This window comes from Schistocerca americana, chromosome 6 (assembly GCF_021461395.2).
Source record: "Schistocerca americana isolate TAMUIC-IGC-003095 chromosome 6, iqSchAmer2.1, whole genome shotgun sequence".
NCBI lineage: Eukaryota > Metazoa > Arthropoda > Insecta > Orthoptera > Acrididae > Schistocerca > Schistocerca americana.
In genome coordinates this window covers 582194494-582215275 of record NC_060124.1, presented here as the reverse complement: position 1 = coordinate 582215275, position 20782 = coordinate 582194494, and positions in this window count along the sequence as shown.

The following is a 20782-nucleotide window of genomic DNA, read 5'->3' as shown; positions in this document are numbered from 1 at the left end:
TCTACATGCACCGTGCGAGTGTCTGACTAGCAGTCATTCCTCTCCAGGTGACGCTGCTATCGCCTGGACGGGTTCACATCGACAGTAGGTCGGTGGTGATAATATTCCGGCCGATGAGTGTATACTGACAACTGCTCCGTTATGGAAATACAATTACGTTACTTCGGCATTGTTCTGTCTCTCTTAGTGACGATGTTACACACTCACAACTCGCTGAATGGCTGGTCTAGCTTCGATCTGAGGAACAGGTGATAGTCCGACAATACATGTACTTACTTCACAGTAAGGATGCGGCGGGACGAGCTGCTCTCTCACTACCGTTTAAATAATCAGCGCACCTACATGGATAGGTTTCAGGTTGTGTGCCCCTTCGCTCTGCGATGGTAGCTACTGGTTTAGCCGATAAAAGAAGCGTTGACGAAAAATTAGCTAAATACCTACCACGGAAGCGCCACATAACTCCAGTCCATGGGCAGCATCTCAAAGTTAGTTAAACTATCTGGCGTTCGGGATTCTTGCATGGCTCGTTTGAAAAAATCTATTACTTCCTGTAAGCTCGTTTATTGTCTTTAAAACACAGAAAATGGCCATCAAGCTCGTATTTAACATCCTGATACTAACTGTTCAACGTTACTAATTGTCTCTGTAACAAGTTCACACCAAAAAGCAGGCAGAACATACAGGTATTTAGTCCGATCCGATATTTTAAAAGTCCTCAACAATTGCTGACCCACGACTACTTGCGAGTTAATATAGTCAGTCGTTCACTAGCCTTCTTGTACAGTAGTTCTCGCCATAATGTCTCGTAATTTGCACGAAACGGAGTTTATGTGCGACTTTAAAGTTCACACGCGAAATCTCCTAAAATAAATCACTCACAAAGCTCAAACTTTTTCAAAATACTCAACACTGTAGTCACTTTTCATAGACTAAACGAATCAAACGCTTGGATTTCTTCATTTTGGTGCAAATTTTATCAGATTTAACATAGGTGTTAACCAAAAGACGGCTCCCGAGTGACTATTGTGCCATAGATCTGAAGTAGGAAGCCATACTAAAACGAGCGGGAAACGCTGAATTCCTATTGGCTAGTATATTAAGCAGCCGATCAGACCATCTCGAGCACTTCTATACTCGCGGTATTTGTAATGTCAGCCAATCAGACTACCGCACTGACTTAGATTAGATATCTTGTAATTCCGGTACTAGATAAAATTTAATGAAAGCATAATACGATTTCTTTCCACAAAATAAGTTCTCAACGCCCCTTCTGGCTGACTTTTAAAAAAATTAAGCTCAGACGGACATGCTTTACAAATTCCCCTATTACACAACAACTTCCTACCATAGTTTTAATACAGTGTCACATTCTCACTTTACGTATGTCCTGCATTTCCTCTCTCTCAGTCTGTCCAAAACAGTCACACAACCAAAACAAAATGAAATAATAATTTTCCAATGTACTGTTACTTACGTCAGACATCTGTGCCAATGAAACTAACAAAAATTGCATAAAATTACATTATATGAACTTATCCGCTTGATTCTTGTTTCAGTTGATACTGCGGATGAATACATAACAGTTCCTAACCATTTTTCACACAGCCAGCACGGTTATTAAGTATTTTAGGTAAAACTTTATATAACGGAAAATATTGTTTTTGTTGATTTGAAATTTTTACAGTATGGTTGAGTTAGCCATTTAATTTCGTACACTAATTATGTAGAAGAGCGATTAATATTAAGTGGTACTTCTTCAGATTCACAGAGAGCGTGTGTAATGTACTGCACGCAGCCGTAAGACCGGTATTAAACTATCAAATGTCTTTGTGCAATATCTTTGTCAAATATCTTTGTCAAAGAAATTTGATGCTGTAATAGAGAACTTTGTCAAATGTCGTCAAATATTTGATCAAATTTAAGGCCTCGCTGTAGATTTGAGCAAAGAAATCGCTTGTCTACTGTTCACTGCAGTGTGACATGTTACCACGTGGAGTGCTAGCATCGCTGCAGCTTTCTGTCACCTGTAGTGTTTTTATAAACATGGCCGGTATATACAACTGGTGTGTCCGACACCTAGAAAATTAGTAGAGATGTATGAAGCTGATGAGGGGCCTTACAACGTGAGGCACCTTGAATACAAAAATAGGTTAAGAAGTTTGGAGACTTGACCTAACCTAACCTAACTCTCTCCCGCAGCAAGGAATTGGAGAGTTGCAGTGAACCTGTCTTCTGCAGATACAGCAGTTCTTAAGTGATTATTGTGCTTTGTGGTAAGAAGATACACATCACTGAGCACATACAGAAATGTATGCTCATCCATTCTTAACCCTTAACTACTCTAGTGAAATGCTCATACACTAATACTCTAGTGGGGTCTCGGAGTACCCCAATAAGAAAAACGAAACTGTAATTTAAGGAAATTTTATTGCACTTTTATCACTGAATATTATACATATTTTTACATATTTGAGATATGATTACAAACAATTTTGGTACACTGAAAATCTGTGATTGGGGCAAACATGTTTTGAGCATTTTTCACACACTATTTTGGTTTTCTTGTCCACATTTCTTGCGCACATGTAGCATCTTGTTTTCCTAATGGGTTCTGGCTCTGAAGATGTTCAGGTATGAGGAGTACCACCAAGTTTAGCGACAACGTCTCTCACTCCACGAGAAAGGGGTCGGACATCTCGACGTTGTATATGGGGCTTTACTAAGTCCATTCCAAGCTTTTGTAGCAATTCTCTTCTTTTTAAATCATTTGTTTCATCAAGTTGTTTGTTGCACTGAAGCAAGACAGCAGCATTGACTCCTACTATGTTTAGAATGGCATAAAATACAGACATTGGACATCTGCGTGTTCGCCGTGATAACGAATAGTTGGCGCATGTTTGGTGCAGTGCGTCCACTCCTCCTTTTGTGGCATCGTAATCAATGATCATTTCAGGTTTTTTCTGTTGAGTACTAATTTTCTGATCGTGATGCATAGATGAAAGCAACACAACAGCTCGACCTTTCCGAGGAACATAAGAACAAATTGTCTTTCCTTCGTTATGCCCAAATAATGCAGATTCTACTGGACGCTTTCTGTTTCGTTTGAATTCTTCTGGGATCTGCTGTTTGTTTTGCTTTAGAGTGCCTAAGACAGTCAACTTTTTGGCTTCTAGTTGATCACAGAGTTCAAGTAACATGAACCAGTTGTCTACTGTCACATGTCTATTGTTTCCCTCAATTGGTGTTATTAATTTCAAAACATCCTGTGTTGGGATTGATAATGTACTTTTATTTGTCCCTTTTCATGTGTAAACAATTGCATTGCATAAACAGAATGTTTGTGAGTCACAAAGGCACATAACTTTGAGGCAGTATTTGGCTGGCTTCTTGCGCATATACATGCGAAATTTGCACCTACCACGAAAGGGTACTAACATTTCATCGATTGTCACGTGCGCTACTGGAGTATAATTCTTTTGACATTTGTCTATAAAGAGTACGCACACATCTGTAATAGCTGCAAGTCTGTCATCAGCCTTCCTAGCATCTCTTGTAGCAGCACAATCGAATCGCAAACAAGACAAAATGAATAAAAATCTCTGAACGCTCATAGTGGCTCGAAACACATCACGACAAGTTCCATCATTAGCAAAAAGTCCAACAACATTTTCGTGATTGGATTTCATTACTCCAGATAAATAAAGCAGACGCAGAAATGCTCTCAGTTCTATTATATCTAGCGGCTTTATGAACGCTGGCTTAGGAGCTCTGTATTTGTTTGACATGTCATGTATCTTGACATTTGTATTGGTGAGTATTAGTTGCAATAAATCTTCGCTAATGAACAGTTCCCAAGCAGATAATATGTCAGTTGAATCAATCGTTTTTGCTTCATGTTTACCACCTGGAAGATGACTAACTATATTGTGAGCACAGGTACGAGTTGTAAGAGGAGCTTCTTTTGATAGTGTAATACCGGCCTAAGCAAGTACAAGGCTCGCTCGGCCCAGCAGCCAGCGTGAGAACTAGACGTCTGCTCTCCTCCTTGGTCGACGGCAAGCTGCGTTTCTAATGCAGGGTGACAACCAGCAGTAATCTGAAACGTTTCAAGGCTACCAAACTTTCTGGGAATGATCTTCGGGTTGTTTCACCTTTCGGCGAGATGGGACCAAAACAACAGCAACAGTACTGCTGCTCCTTCCACACTGGGGCCAAAGAACGTGGCTAGACGCTGAAAATTATAGAGAACTTCCAGCAGAGCAAGACATCTGAACACTTCACGGCTTCCAGGCTTTTTTATGTGACAGTGATATGGTCTCCCCGCCTAGCACGGACTTGGATATTTCAGATGTGCTAAGACAGCGAGCGGCGGCTGCGGACCGCCGTCGTAAAGGGAGCCGCCCCCGAGCTAGAAACGCGGGTGGAGTGGCGGGCGGCCGTTCGCCGCCCAGCCTGTGTGTGGCCCTGGCCCGCGGCGTCACTCACTGCTCGCTGTACTCTGGAGCTGTTCGTATCGACACGTATCACAGCCGAGATGACTCAGTTTTCCAGTCTCGAATGGTTACTAATTTGGGACTGTGGTATTTCTATCCCGACTACGCTATGTCCCGGAATTATTAGGTTAGGTTAGTGTTGTTTAACGTCCCGTCGACAACGAGGGCATTAGAGACGGAGCGCTAGCTCGGGTTAGGGAAGGATGGGGAAGGAAATCGGCCGTGCCCTTTGAAAGGAACCATCCCAGCATTTGCCTGAAACGATTTAGGGAAATCACGCCGGAATTATTTGTGCATCGTTCATTTCATGAACTTAGTCTGTTGCGGACTTACAGGAACTTGTGTTCTTTTCCCTGTGGTTTGGTGCAACCACCGGAACAAATGGCGATACGCCACGCAGGACAAAAACTGGCGACAAGGAACTTTCTCACCCTGCCGTTTCCTTCAATCAACGGATGTGTCAAGTTGTGCCGACAGCAGCCGCAGCAGCTGCCGCTCCAGAATCAACAACAGGTGCAGCTGCTGCTTCCTAACCCCTCACCCCCCCTCCTCTACTCTACCATTCAATTCCTGCGGCCGGCCGGTGTGGCCGTGCGGTTCTACGCGCTACAGTCTGGAACCGAGCGACCGCTACGGTCGCAGGTTAGAATCCTGGCTTGGGCATGGGTGTATGTGATGTCCTTAGGTTAGTTAGGTTTAATTAGTTCTATGTTCTAGGCGACTGATGACCTCAGAAGTTAAGTCGCATAGTGCTCAGAGCCATTTTTTCAATTCCTGCGACTACCCAAGCGAGAGTCTATTTACAGCGTTTCGAACTGCACTGCAGAGCAAGTCAAACTGATGATCCTGAACGCCGTTGGACACTACTGCTGTCGCCTAGCACTAAATTGTACGGAGTTGTGCAAAAATTACGCCCTCTCTCGGACCCCAGTAGTTTAAATATTGCTGAAGTTTGCAGTTTGTTGACTGAATACTGCGCTCTTCAAACGCAGGTCGCTGCAGCTAGGCTCAAGTTCAATCAGAACGTTCAGCGAAGAAAACGATCCTAGGCAGCGTGGGCTGCTGATTTACAAGGCTCAGCCCGAAAGTGTGATTTTGTCTGTGAAAAGTGTGGCCCGTCGTATACAGATGCTTCAGTTCGGTACGTTATCATCCACCTGGCTGTGCACCGTGAGCTTACTCCAAAGACTTTAGAAACATTGGATCCTACTTAGAGTGACGTGACTGCCTCAGCTGAAGCTCTGTACGACGATTCTTAGGGTTTCGGCGTTGTTGGTAATATTAGTCGTCGTCGTTTTTAGGCGCTAGAGTCTGGAACCGCGCGACCGCTACGGTCGCAGGTTCGAATCCTGCCTCCGGCACGGATGTGTGTGACGTCCTTAGGTTAGTTAGGTTTAAGTAGTTCTAAGTTCTAGGGGACTGATGACCTCAGAAGTTAAGTCCCATAGTGCTGAGAGCCATTTTTTGATCTTTCCTTACATTGAAACCCAAGAGAAGAAATGTAATTAATGAAGTTCGGGAAGTAGCCGCTTAAGGTGTCAAAAACGATTTGAATACAGCAAAGGTAAACGGAGACTGGGGCCTGCAAGCTGTCACAGAAACTATAAATGTAGATGTCAGGCACGAGTCGCTTCAAAGATTAAGCTAATTTCAATATAAAGGGGATAAAACAGGCGCTATCCCCTTTTAATGATAAGTGACTAAAAACAATTAATACAGAAAAATCAGCAAATAGATGCTTTACACTAGCCTGTTCAAATATTAAAGTAATTTCAACATGTCGAAGGTAAAGTGGGCATTAGACTTTTCAGTGATTAAAAAAAACTAGTCTAGAAGAAATAGCAAGCTGATGTCGTGCATTAGCCCCTTCAAATACAGTGCAGGAAAGGTAACATGGACGCTAGCCTTTATTCGATCTGACGTGGTTTTAAAACAATTAAATGGTCTATAGCCCAGCACTCGTAGTAAAACAGCCTGAGAGCCAGCAGAAATTTACATCAGTTTCACCTTGCAAACACAATGTTTGGTCGATTTTGCCAACAAAATCTTTAAGCGATTTGACACTGCCACAAGCGCCGTGCCGGAATTATTGAGCCACTAGCAGTCGTCCAAAACACTGGGGTGGTGGCTGGCAATGGAACGGTCGCCACTCACTGTACACAGCAGAATGCCTACGGGTAGACGGGATGAGTCACATTTGGTGAATTTCTCAGGACAGCAAATTTAAAGTTTCAAGATTACTATAAAATACACAGGACAGCAAATATAAAGTTTCAAGATTACTATAAAATACACAGTTGTAATGCCAAATTTAATCATTTCAGAGTATGTACGTACATATAGTATATGACCCGTCTCTCCCTATAGCTTACCCCTAGTTTTATCAGAATTTCAAACATCGTGCACCATTCTACATTGTCGAACGCTTTTTCCGGGTCCACAAATCCTTTGAACGTGTCTTGATTTTTCTTTAGTCTTGCTTCCATTATTAACCGCAACGTTAGAATTGGCTTCCATGTCATTACCTTTCCTAAAGCCAAACTGATCGCATCCTCAATTTTCTTTTCCACTCTTCTGTATATTATTTTGTAAGCAACTTGGATGCATGAGCTATTAAGCTGATTGCGCGATAATTCTCGCACTTGTCAGCTCTTGCCGTCTTCGGAATTGTGTGGATGACGCTTTTTCCGAAAGTTGAATGGTATGTCGCCAGACTCAAACATTCTAGACACCTACGTGAATGGTCGTTTTGTTGCCACTTCCCCAACGATTTTAGAAATTCTCATGGAATGTTATATATCCGCCCTTCCTTATTTGATCGTAAGTCCTTCAAAGCTCTTTAAAATTCTGATTCTCATACTCGATCCCCTATCTCTTCTAAATCGACTCCTGTTTCTTCTACTATCACATCAGACAAATCTTCCCCCTCGTAGAGGCTTTCAAGGTATTCTTTCCACCTATCCGCACTCTCCTCTGCATTCAACAGTGGAATTCCCGTTGCACCCTTGCTTTTAATGTCTCCGAAGGTTGTTTTGACTTTCCCTTACGCTGAGCTTGTTCTTACGACAATCTTTTCTTTTTCGATGTCTTTACATTTTTCCTGCAGTCATTTCGTCTTAGCTTCACTGCACTTCCTATTTCTTTCATTCCTCAGCGACTTATATTTCTCTATTCCTGCGTTTCCCGGAACATTTTTGCACTTCCTCCTTTCATCGATCAATTGAAGTATTTTTTCTGTTGCCCATGGTTACTTCGCAGTTACCTTCTTTGAACCTATGTTTTCCTTCCCAACTTCTGTGACGACCTTTTTAGAGACGTCCATTCCTCTTCAACCGTACTGCTTACTGTGTTATTCCTTATTGCTGTATCTATAGCCTTAGAGAACTTTAATCCTATCTCGTCATTTGCTAGTACTTTCGTATCCCAGTTCTTTGTGTATTGATTCTTCCTGACTAATGTCTTAAACTTCAGCCTACTCTTCATCACTACATCATTACTACATTGTGTGCTGTGTCTTTATCTGCTCCTGGGTACACCTTACAATCCAGTATCTGATTTCGGAATCTCTGTCTGACCGTGATGTAATATAACTGAAATCCTCCCGTATCAACCAGCCTTTTCCAAGTATACCTCCTCCTCTTGTGATTCTTGAACAGAGACTTCGCTATTACTAGCTGAACCTTGTTACATAACTCTATTAGTCTTTCTCCTCTCTCATTTCTTGTTCCAAGCCCATATTCTCCTGTAACTTTTTCTTCTACTCCTTCTCCTAAAACTGCATTCCACTAGCCCATGACTATTAGATTTTCATTCCCTTTTACGTACTGTATCACCCTTTCAATATCATCATGCACTTTTTCTGTCTCTTCATCTTCAGCTTCCGTCGTCGGCATGTATACCTGAACTATCGTTGTCGGTGTTGGTTTACTATCGATACTGATCAGAACAACCCTGTCACTGAACTTCACAGGAGCATAGTGTCTGCCATACCTTCCTATTCATAACGAATCCTATTCCCTTTACACCATTTTCTGCTGCTGTTGATATTACCGTATACTCATCTGACCAAAAATCCTTGTTTCTTTCCACTTCACTTCGCTTACCCCTAGTAAGTCCAGAGTGAGCCTTTACATTTCCCTTTTCAGATTTTCTAGTTTCCCTATCACGTTCAAGATTCTCACACTCCACTCCCCGACTCTTAGAACGTCATACTTTCGTTGATTATTCAATCTTTTTATCATGGTAACTTCGCCCTTGGCATTTCCCTCCCGGATTTCCGAATGGGGGACTGTTCCGGAATATTTTGCCAGTTTACTTATATGGATATGGTGTCTGTTCTTTAGGACATGCCCGAAAGAACAGACACCATTGACGACCCGCAGCCGTCTAGAACGAAATTAGAATTATATATTAATACCTTCAGCTGCTGACGGGCGTTCATATATGTCAACGGGGACAAGTGAAAATGTGTACCCCGACTGGACCTCGAACCCGGGATCTCCTGATTACGTTGCAAACGCTATATCCATCGGCGGCGGGAATGGCCGAGCGGTTCTAGGCGCGATAGTCTGGAACCACGCGACCGCTACGGTCGCAGGTTCGAATCCTGCCTCGGGCATGGATGTGTGTGATGTCCTTAGATTAGTTAGGTTTAAGTAGTTCTAAGTTCTAGGGGACTGATGACCTCAGAAGTTAAGTCCCATAGTGGTCAGAGCCATTTGAAGCTCTATCCATCTGAGCCACCGAGGGCACAGAGGAAAGTGCGACTGCAGGAACTATCTCGCGCACGCCCCTCGCGAGACCCACATTCCCACACGCAACATTCGTAGTGTCCCTACCCAACGCACTCATTACTCGTGGAAGACATTCTTACCAAAGTCCCGTAAGAGTTCGGGTATTATGTGTGCATCCGAACAGAAGAGGAAGTTCATAGCCGACATTGCCAGACTATATACTTATATGAATATTTGTCTGTTCTTTGGGACATTCCCGAAAGAACAGAAACCATTGATGACCTGCAGCCGTCTAGAACGAAATTAGAATTATATGTGAATATCTTCAGCTGCTGACGGGCACTGATATATATCAACGGCGACAGGTGTAAAAGGTGTGTACCGAGCGGGACTCAAACCCGGGATCTCTTGCTTACAGGGGAGACGCTCTATCCATCTGAGCCACTGAGGGCACAGAGGATATTGCTACTGCAGGGAGTATCTCTCGCACGCCTCCCGCGTGACCGACATTCTCACCTTATATGTTCACACACTACATTCGTTGCGTCCCTGTCCAACGCACTCATTACTCGTGGAAGACATTCTTCAATGCCACGTCGTGTTGCGGCACTTCTGCGTGCTTGAGGATGACCTACACGATATTAGGCAGGTGTACCAGTTTCTTTGGCTCTTCAATGTAACTTACACTTAGTAGAAATTGTGACTGACAAACGTCTTTGTTGTTTAAAAGATCGCTAAAACTTTTGCTATGTATGTGGGAAATTCATCCCAAAATCTTAAGAAAAACGAAACACTGATTTAGTTAAGAGAAAATTTGGCACCTCATTTTGCCTGCATAACCAGTGCTACTACTTTAATGGAATGGTCTAAAGGAATACACGGAGTCATGCCGTTCGCTCTTACAGTGCAGTGGTGTGAGCCTAAAGACCATCTCAGATAGTTACTTCTGCGTCACAAATAATGCAGGGGATTCAAACAAAACGAAACATGAAGCATCAGTGCATTTCCTGTAACCCTAGATGAAGGATTGCTTCTTCCTGTTTGTAGCTTGCTAGGCAAGGTATCGAACCGAGAACAGGCTGCAAGGTCCTCTTTCAAAGCAGTTATGAAGAGATCTCAGTTCAACAGAAGAGATAATAACTACGTCACGTCAGCATAGCTATAAGAATAAGCTGTGAAGAATGTGACGTAAAATTAATTTTTCCGTTCCTACTTTGATTACTTTAGGGATCAATCAGGAACCGTAACCGATGCACAGGGTGAACGCTTTCACCAAAATATCTGCCCTGTGCAACACCGTTATCAAGGTAATTGGAATCTTTTGATTATGGATGTACATTAGAAGGCGTGATGTAATGGCAAAAACAAGGAGAGGATCACTGTCACATTTTTCGAACACCAAAGAAGTTTAAAGATGGAAATCTTTGGTAAATTAATTTAAACCTACTATTGGCGCCATGTCCATATTTACGTGTTTAATAGTATTGAATTCTAAAGTTCAGGAAATGTATTTCTTGTTTGTCTTAATTCTGTCAGTGTTTGCCAGTAATGCTTTTGATTCTGCTGTGTACCTAGGAAATGTAACGTTCGAGAAAAAAAACATGTTTTCTTGTGAATTCAGCACCCTAAAATTAGGAAATTCATTTAGATGCAGAAAAGAAGTTTCAATTTGTTGACTAGTGCAAATTAAAGTCTAGGTTGTACCATAATTGTAGCCTTATTTGTTACCAGGCGTCCGGCCATTCTACAATCATAACTTTAGACCAATTTACGATGTTGACTGTCTGTCAACACATCTGATCCGCTGACAGTGTGTTCAAACGCAAGGTAGAATTTCCATCGTCTCTGTTGTACTCTCACCGAGTATACTGGAGTGGCGAAAGTCAGGGGACACGTCACAGTATCGTGTCGGTCCTGCTTTTCCCCGGCACAGTGCAGCCAACTTGACGTAGCAAGGACTCAACAAGTCGCTGAAAGTCCACTCCCTCTGGGTTTTTTTAAAAATATTATATATTGATGTGTTATTTTTTGAGTCATTTATCTTCAGACTGGTTTCATATGGACCGCCATGAGTTCCTCTCCAGTGCCCACCGATTCACTTGAGAGTAGCACATGCAACCTATGTTCTCAATTATTTACTGGATGTATTCCAATCTCTGTCTTCCTGTACATTTTTCACCCTCTACAGCTCCCTCTAGTACTATGGAATCTATCCCCTGATGCCTTAAAATGTCATATCATCCTGTCCCTTCTTCCAGTCAATGTTTCACATATGTTCCTTTCCTCGCCGATTTTGCGGAGAAGTTCCTCATTCCTTACTTTATCAGTCCAAATACTTTTTAACATTCGTCGGTAGCGCCACATCTCAAAGGCTTCGATTCTCTTCTGTTCTGGTTTTCCCAAAGTCCATGTCTCCCTTGCACACAGTGCTGTACTCCAAATGTACATTCTCTGAAACTTCTTCCTCGCGTTACGACCTGTGTCTGATACTAGCAGACGTCTCTTGGCCAGGAATCAGTCTTTTCCAGCGCTAGTCTGGTTTTTTTATCCTCCTAGTTCCGACCGTCATAGGTTTTTTGCAGCCAAGGTAGCAGAATTCCTTAACTTCGTCTATTTCGTGCATTGTTTAAGATACTCGCTGTTCTCATTTCACTACTTCTTATTATCTTGGTCTTTCTTCTATTTACTCTCAATCCAAGACTCTTCATTCAACACACTCTCCACTTCTTCACATCCACTGAGGATAGCAAGGTCATAAGCGAATCTGATCATTGATGTCATTTCACACATAATTTAAATCCCACTCTCGAACCTGACTTTTATTTCCCACATTTCTTCTTCGCTGTATAAACTGAGCAGTAAGGGGCGGGGGAGACAACAACCCTGTCTTACACCGTTTTTAATACAAGCACTTCGTTCTTTCTCGTCCACCCTTATGTTCCCTCTTGGGTCTTTTACATGTTATACACTACTGGCCATTGAAATTACTACACCAAGAACAAATGCAGTTAATAAACGGGTATTCATTGGACAAACATATTATACTAGAACTGACATGTAATTATATTTTCACACAATTTAGGTACATAGATCCTGAGAAATCAGTACCCAGAACAACCACCTCTGGCCGTAATAACGGTCCTTATACGCCTGGGCATTGAGTCAAACATAGTTTGGATGGCGTGTACAGGTACAGCCGCCCATGCAGCTTCAACACGATACCACAGTTCATCAAGAGTAGTGACTGGCGCATTGTGACGAGCCAGTTGTTCGGCCACCATTGACCAGACGTTTCAATTGGTGAGAGATCTGCATAATGTGCTGGCCAGGGCAGCAGTCGAACATTTTCTGTATCCAGAAAGGCCCGTAAAGGACCTGCAACATGCGGTCGTGCATTATCCTGCTGAAATGTAGCGTTTCACAGGGATCGAATGAAGGGTAGAGCCACGGGTCGTAACACATCTGAAATGTAACTTCCACTGTTCAAAGTGCCGTCAATGCGAACAAGAGTTGACCGAGACGTGTAACCAATTGCACCTCACACCTTCACGCCGGGTGATACGCCAGTATGGCGATGAATACACGGTTCCAATGTGCGTTGACCGCGATGTCGCCAAACACGGATGCGACCATCATGATGCTGTAAACAGAACCTGCATTCATCCGAAGGAATGACGTTTTGCCATTCGTGGACCCAGGTTCGTCGTTGAGTACACCATCGCAGGCGGTCCTGTCTGTGATGCAGCGTCAAGGGTAACTAACCGCAGCCATGGTCTCCGAGCTGATAGTCCGTGCTGCTGCAAACGTCGTCAAACTGTTCGTGCAGATGGTTGTTGTCTTGCCAACGTCCCCATCTGTTGACTCCGGGATCGAGACGTGGCTGCATGATCCGTTACAGCCATGCGGAAAAGATGCCTGTCATCTCGACTGCTAGTGATACGAGGCCGTTGGGATCCAGCGCGGCGTTCCGTATTACCCTCCTGAAACCACCGATTCCATATTCTGCTAACAGTCGTTGGATCTCGACGAACGTGAGTAGCAGTGTCGCGATACGATAAACCGCAGTCCCGATAGGCTACAATCCGATCTTTATCAAAGTCGGAAACGTGATGGTACGCATTTCTCCTCCGTACACGAGGCATCACAACAACGTTTCACCAGACAACGCCGGTGAACTGCTGTTTGTGTATGAGAAATCAGTTGGAAACTTTCCTCATGTCAGCACGTTGTAGGTGTCGCCACCGGTGCCAACCTTGTGTGAATGCTCTGAGAAGCTAATCATTTGCATATCAGAGCATCTTCTTCCTGTCGGTTAAGTTTCGCGTCTGTAGCACGTCATCTTCGCGGTGCAGCAATTTTAATGCCCAGTAGTGTATTTTACCCGTCTCTCTCTATAGCTTATTCCAATGTTTCTCAGAATTTCGAACATCTTGCACCGTTTTACACTGTCGAATGCTTTTTCCATGTCGACAAATCCAATGAAAGTGTCTTGATTTTACTTCAGTCTTTGCCTCTACAGTCATCCATAACTGCGAGAGTGTTTCAGGCGCAAGATTTTGTGGACGAATTGACCTCCTGATTATGTCCCATAAACGTCGAATGGGATTCACGTCGGACGATGTGGGTGGGCACATCATTCGCTCGAAGTGTTCAGAATGTTCTTCAAACCAACCGCGAACAAGCATTGTCGTCCATAAAGTTTCCGTCGTTGTTTGGAAACGTACAGTCCACAAATAGCTGCAAATGGCCTCTAAGTGGCCAAAGATAACCATTTGCAACCAATGATCGGTCCACTTGGACCAGAGTACCTGTCCATTCGATGTAAACGGAGCCCACATCATTATGGCTTGCATAGTGCCTTGTGGAAAATTTGGCTTACGGTTTCGTGGCATCTGCGCGGCACTCGAACCCTACCGTGAGCTGTTACCAACTGAAATCGCGACTTATCTGACCAGGCCGCGGTTTTACAGTCGTCTACGATCCAACCGATGTGGTCACGTGGCCACAAGAGTCGCTGCAGGCGACGTCGCGTTGTTAGTAAAGGTCGGTCGTCCGCTGCCATAGACTGTTAACACCAAATTTTGCCACAATGTGCTAACAGATAGATACGTTCGTCGTACATCCGACACTGATTTCTGCAGTTATTTCGCGCAGTGTTGCTTGTCTGCTAACACTGGGAACTCAACGCAGACTTTCGATCGCTAAGTGATGGCCGTCGGCCACTGTGTTGTCCATGGTGAAAGGCAATGCCTTAAATTTGGTGTTCTCGCACATTTTCGACAGTGTCGATTCCGAAAAATAGAATTCACTATCGATTTCCGAAATGGAATATCCCGTGCGTCGAGCTCCAACTACCACTCCGTGTTCAAAGTCTGTTAAATCCTGTCGTGCGGCCATAACCACTTCGGAAACCTTTTGACGAACCTCTGGCGTGCCAGAGGGAAGTGTTATGGGACCATTGCTTTTCACAATATATATAAATGACCTAGTAGATAGTGTCGGAAGTTCCATGCGGCTTTTCGCGGATGATGCTGTAGTATACAGAGAAGTTGCAGTATTAGAAAATTGCAGCGAAATGCAGGAAGATCTGCAGCGGATAGGCACTTGGTGCAGGGGCTGGCAACTGACCTTTAACATAGACAAATGTAACGTATTGCCAATACATAGAAAGAAGGATCCTTTATTGTATGATTATATGATAGCGGAACAAACACTGGTAGCAGTTACTTCTGTAAAATATCTGGGAGTATGTGTGTGGAACGATTTGAAGTGGAATGATCATATAAAATTAACTGTTGGTAAGGCGGGTGCCAGGTTGAGATTCATTGGGAGACTCCTTGGAAAATGTAGTCCATTAACAAAGGAGGTGGCTTACTAAACACCCGTTCGACCTATACTTCAGTGTTGCTCACCAGTGTGGGATCCGTACCAGGTCGGGTTGACAGAGGAGATAGTGAAGATCCAAAGAAGAGCGGCGCGTTTCGTCACAGGGTTATTTGGTAAGCGTGATAGCGTTACGGAGATGTTTAGCAAACTCAAGTGGCAGACTCTGCAAGAGAGGTGCTCTGCATCGCGGTGTAGCTTGCTGTCCAGTTTTCGAGAGGGTGCGTTTCTGGATGAGGTATCGAATATATTGCTTCCCCTACTTATACCTCCCGGGGAGATCATGAATGTAAAATTAGAGAGATTGGAGCGCGCACGGAGGCTTTCCAGCAGTCGTTCTTCCGGCGAACCATTCGCGAGTGGAACAGAAAAGGGAGGTAATGATAGTGGCACGTAAAGTGCCCTCCGCCACACAGTTGGGTGGCTTGCGGAGTATAAATGTAGATGTAGATGTAGAATCACTTGAGTACAAATGACAGCTCCGCCAATGCACTGCCCTTTTATAGCTTGTGTACGCGATACTAACGCCATCTTTACATGTGCTTCCCATGACTTGTGTGGCCTCAGTGTTTTGGGATAACTGAAGTCTTTGTTAGGTTCTAATACACAGAGGTGGGAAAAGTCAACTCAGCATGTTAGAGAATGACAAAGACTTCAATTTACCTCTCTTTGCACCATTTGGGGCTGAGCAATTTGTTGAGAACGTTGAAGCGTTTGTTACCAGTCTGAATTAGATTGTAAGCATTTCTCACGCTGACACTGTTCACATTGCTTTGGTGTTAAACAACGAACGTAGCAGAACCCCAAGTGCGGAAAAACTTGTCCTGGGCCTACGACAAAGGTTGGAGAGTAGCTACCGCGATTGTATACTTAATCGTGACGTCACCTCCGCTTCCGGACTGCCGCCTGACAACATGGCTTTTGGTGACTCAGAACCGTGCTTTTTTACCTCTGACTTGGGAGAATCACAGCAGCACGAATGCATACACACACACACGTTCTTGCGACCGCAGCGCGCCACAGCGGTGCTTCAGCTGTGCAAACAGAGGACTCTGTGAGAAAGACCGCCGCGGCGACATGTGGGCCGGCGTCGCAGTGGCCGTGTCCTCGCCTTCTTCCGACCTCTCAAGTGACTTTCATTGCCAGTATATATAGTTTAGCTTCAAGATAATATAGTACACCAACGCCAGGGTATCCGAGAGCGCTAACGCACTGCTTCCTGGACTCGGGTAGGCGCGCCGGCCCCGGATCGAATCCGCCCGCCGGATTAACGACGAGGGCCAGTGTGCCCGCCAGCCTGGATGTGGTTTTTCGGCGGTTTTCTACATCCCGCCAGGTGAATACCGGACTGGTCCCCACATTACCCCTCTGTTACACGCGTCACAGACATTTGCAACACGTTCGCACTATTGCACGATTTACACTAAATGCAGACAGCTGGGGTACACTGATTCCATCCCTGGGGATACGGGGTGGCGGCAGGAAGGGCATCCGGTCAACCCTAAAACTAACCTTGCCAAATCCGTTCTCACCACGCCGACCCTGCAATCGCTGCGGGAATATGGCGTAAGTGAAAGAAAGAAAAGAAAGAAATATAGTACTCCAAGTTCGGAAATTCCCGTTACTAACTTGTAGGACTTATAGAGGGGAGTCAGTACGTAATATCAGGAACCCATCTCTAGAAACGTACCGCTTCCGTGCTACAGACATCTGAAAATGTGTTTGCTAGGCGGGTTTCCAACAAGGTTGTCACGGACAGGGATGTATGCGTCGAATTGGCTGATGCCATTTGGCGTCTGTCCTACCTCCCTCACCTGGTTCGAGCCACATGCACGTGTCTGTGAGTGTTAGAGGTGGTATGGGGTGTTGGAGGTGGTATGGATGCAGTTGTTGGCCACCCACAGCACAGCAGACGGTGCTGTGAGCAACATCCATTGCAAGCGCATTTTCTCGTGTACTCGTTGACGAGTTCCCTTCAACATGATGCAGTATGGCCTCTTCAAAGTCAGGTGTTGGGCCTCTCATTGGAGTACCACAGTCACGCCTGCTGACGCTGAAGACATCCCTTTCTCGAAGCCGCTGCATAACGGTGGCGAAAAGGTTGTAAGAGGTGTCAGGCGTTATGCATAACGATCTTGACGAAGGCGATGAGCAGCTCTTCCATTACTGTAAGCTTCCCAATGAAGAAGGATGAAGTCGGTTTATCCTGCAAACGTGTACGTGTACTTAACCAAATGAGGCTCTAACCAGGTCAAAGAGGTAGGACACACATCAAATGATATCAGTCAATCCGACGTAAGTACCACTTGCGATGGCTACCGCAGCTGCAAACCTACCTGGCAAACATGTTTTCAAACGTTAACTCGGAAACCTAACGTTTTCGCATTTGGGTTGATATTCAAAACATTATCTACTCGCTCCCATTAAAAGTACCAAAAATTTGTAACGGGAAGATCCGAACACACAGTACAAAAGGATGAGGGAGTAACTGAACATGAGATGGGAGACATGATACAGTAAGTAGAGGCTCACAGAGCATTGATGTCCGCAACTCGTGGTCTAGTGGCTAGCGTTGCTGCCTCTGAGCCACGGGGTCCTGGGTTCGATTCCAGGCCAGGTTGGGGATTTTTCTCTGCCGGGGGACTGGGTTATCATTCGTGATAGAGGCTACATTGGACTCTGTGAAGTTTGGGACTTTGTTCGGGGGCTGATGACCGCACAGTTGGGCACCCCACAAACCAAACAAGAGACCACTGTAGGACGCAAGGCACTTGGAGTAAACTGTGTTCAGTAAGAATTATTGAGATTCTTGGGAGAAACAGCCATGAAAAACTTTTCGTTCAGGTGTGCAAGGTACGCGAGCGAGGTGAAATGAAACAATTCCAGTTGCAAAGAAGGTAGATGCAGACCGGTATGAACAGCACCGAACCATCAGATGAATAAGACAAGGTTGCAAAATAATGACATGAATATTTCAAAAAGAATGGGAAAACTCGTAGAAGCCTGTCTCCTGGCAGATCAGGTTCGGTTGAGATGAAATCTGGTGACATACGAGGCGATACCGACATTACGATTTATCTTGGGAAGATGGGACGAAGAAACCCTAATTGACATTTATAGTATTTGCATATTTAAATAAATCTTTGAATTAGTTGATTGGGATACACACCGAAATTCTGAAGATAGCAGAGATAAAATACGAGGACCAACTTATTGTCTACAAACTGTATGAACTGCACAAGCTTTTTCTTTCGCGAGAAGCGTCGAAGGACATGACGGGGAACACACAGTTGAGAAGGGAGTGAGACATCGCTACTACCAAGCGCCATGCTACTCTTTTTGTACATTGAGCAGACTGTCAAGGAAACTAACGTGAAAATTAGAAACGACATTGAAGTTCAGGGGGAGAAATAAAAACTTAAAAACATTCTGGCAGATTAAAGCTTTGCACCTGGCCGGCAATTCCAGCCTAGGACCTTTGCCTTTCGCGGGCATGTCCATCATCGTTTTTCTTCCAACATCTTCGACAGCCCCTGCTTGCACGTGTGCCTTCTTCGGCTAGTATCTCTAGCTTTACTATTTACAGTAAATTTCCTTGGTGCTCATATCATAAATTGTCATCATTCTTCACAATATTCAAGCTAAGTAATTTCGTCTCGTTACAAATAACTGAAAAAATAAAATTGTACACTTCTTTTACCTCTTGTCACAGAAGCCTTGGTATGATTTTTTACCTTTAATGTATCTCTGGTGCCTTCTTACATTAAGGGGTTTCCTTTTATACAATGACGGAAAAAAACAATGGCAACACCAAAAATTATTAATGTAGAGTAATAAAATTTCGGGAATACATTTGTATACGTAACACATTAAACGATTAACGTTGCAAGATCACAGGTCAATGTAAGCGCAAGATAAGCCGTTGCGAATGTTTAATGCTGGTACTTTAAGAACGGGTATAACGCTCGGATTGTTGAATGCAAGCATGCAAGCTTGCATGCATTGTGTCAGATGTCAGTCTGTCGGGTTCCATGCCTGTTGCACTAAGTCGATCAACACAGGGGCGGTTAATGCTGTTTGCGGATGACGCCGCACTTGCCGACCAGTGGCGTCCCACAGGTGTTCGATTGTGACAGATCTGGTGATGGAGCAGACCGAGGCAAGATGTCGACACTGTGTAGAGCACGTTGAGTTACAACAGGCAGACAGGCAGGCAGGCCATCCAGTGGCTCACGTCGCGATGCCACCACACCCTTGCGTAAGGTTCAACTGAAGAAGATTTTACTGTTTTAAAATGCACTTAGTTTGTGATCATATATAATATTCTATATTAAACATATTTCTAGAAATCTGGCGTAGTTTTTCTTGTGATTTTTAATCATTGATATATAGTGAGTTGTTTTGTAATATACAACCAGTTCTTTCTTTTGGTTCCCTCTGACATTAGATGATGTACTGAATGCCTCATTGCCGGCCGAAGTGGCCGTGCGGTTAAAGGTGCTGCAGTCTGGAACCGCAAGACCGCTACGGTCGCAGGTTCGAATCCTGCGTCGGGCATGGATGTTTGTGATGTCCTTAGGTTAGTTAGGTTTAACTAGTTCTAAGTTCTAGGGGACTAATGACCTCAGCAGTTGAGTCCCATAGTGCTCAGAGCCATTTTGAATGCCTCATTAACCAGTTTGTTTTGGTGTTAGGATACAGAATTGAATCCGGATGCAGGAAGTCATGAGATGTAATGGCTTTCTAAATGTCTCAAATTAATAATTTATTTTGTTCGACATATGCTGCTTGTTAATATTAGTTTATGTTACCGGATTAGTTTCGGACTTTGTAGAGCAATCAGTGTAGAAGACAGGTGTATGAATGTAGAAGACAGGTGTAATGTCATTCGCGGAAGTCCTTCTGGTAATAGCAAGCCACCTTTTTGCACGAGGTTTGTACGTTGTTGGACACAAACCGACGTCATTCAGCGTCTGTCAAATTGCACGTTTCGCACCAGAGAGAGTCCGACAAGTGTGTGCCTTGAAATTTAGAGTCGATGTGTACTTTCCAGTTGAGTGCTCGGTATAACGTCGCTATCACCTTTGCTGACAAGTCTCGGCAGTGAATATTCTTCCACATTACTGGCCACTGTAATAGGGATATTTTTGCCCTATTACGATCCTGTCCTTGTTTTCCGCCAGTTTCTTGTAGACTCTCTTCACTATTATGAGTTCCTTTGCTGGAACTAAATGGAAAAGGCCTTCAGCTGAAGCAATGCATTCGGAATATGTTGTATATTTAGACTGTCGGGCGCTATTTCTTTTAACAAGTGGGCTCTTGAAGCGTTGAGTGACCTCCTCCACATTTTGTCTATGTCACATACGCACATATAACACCCGTGACTTGTTTTAAACGCGTGTTACATTTACTCCTCCATCTCCTGTGGCGAGTGTTAATGTACCAAACTTAGCTTTAGAAATATATAATCGAGTACAAAACTACCTAAAGCTGACTTCATTCGTTTTATCGTCTCTTGTGGCTTCGGCGGTACTGGGGCAGCACAGTTAGCCTTTGAACTTATATAGATACAGGCAGAGGTCACTGTTGGTGTTTCTACAACAGTTCTAATTTAGAGTTTTCGTATGCATGCACGCTTATTCGCAAGAAATGCCGCCTCCTACACCCATAGTT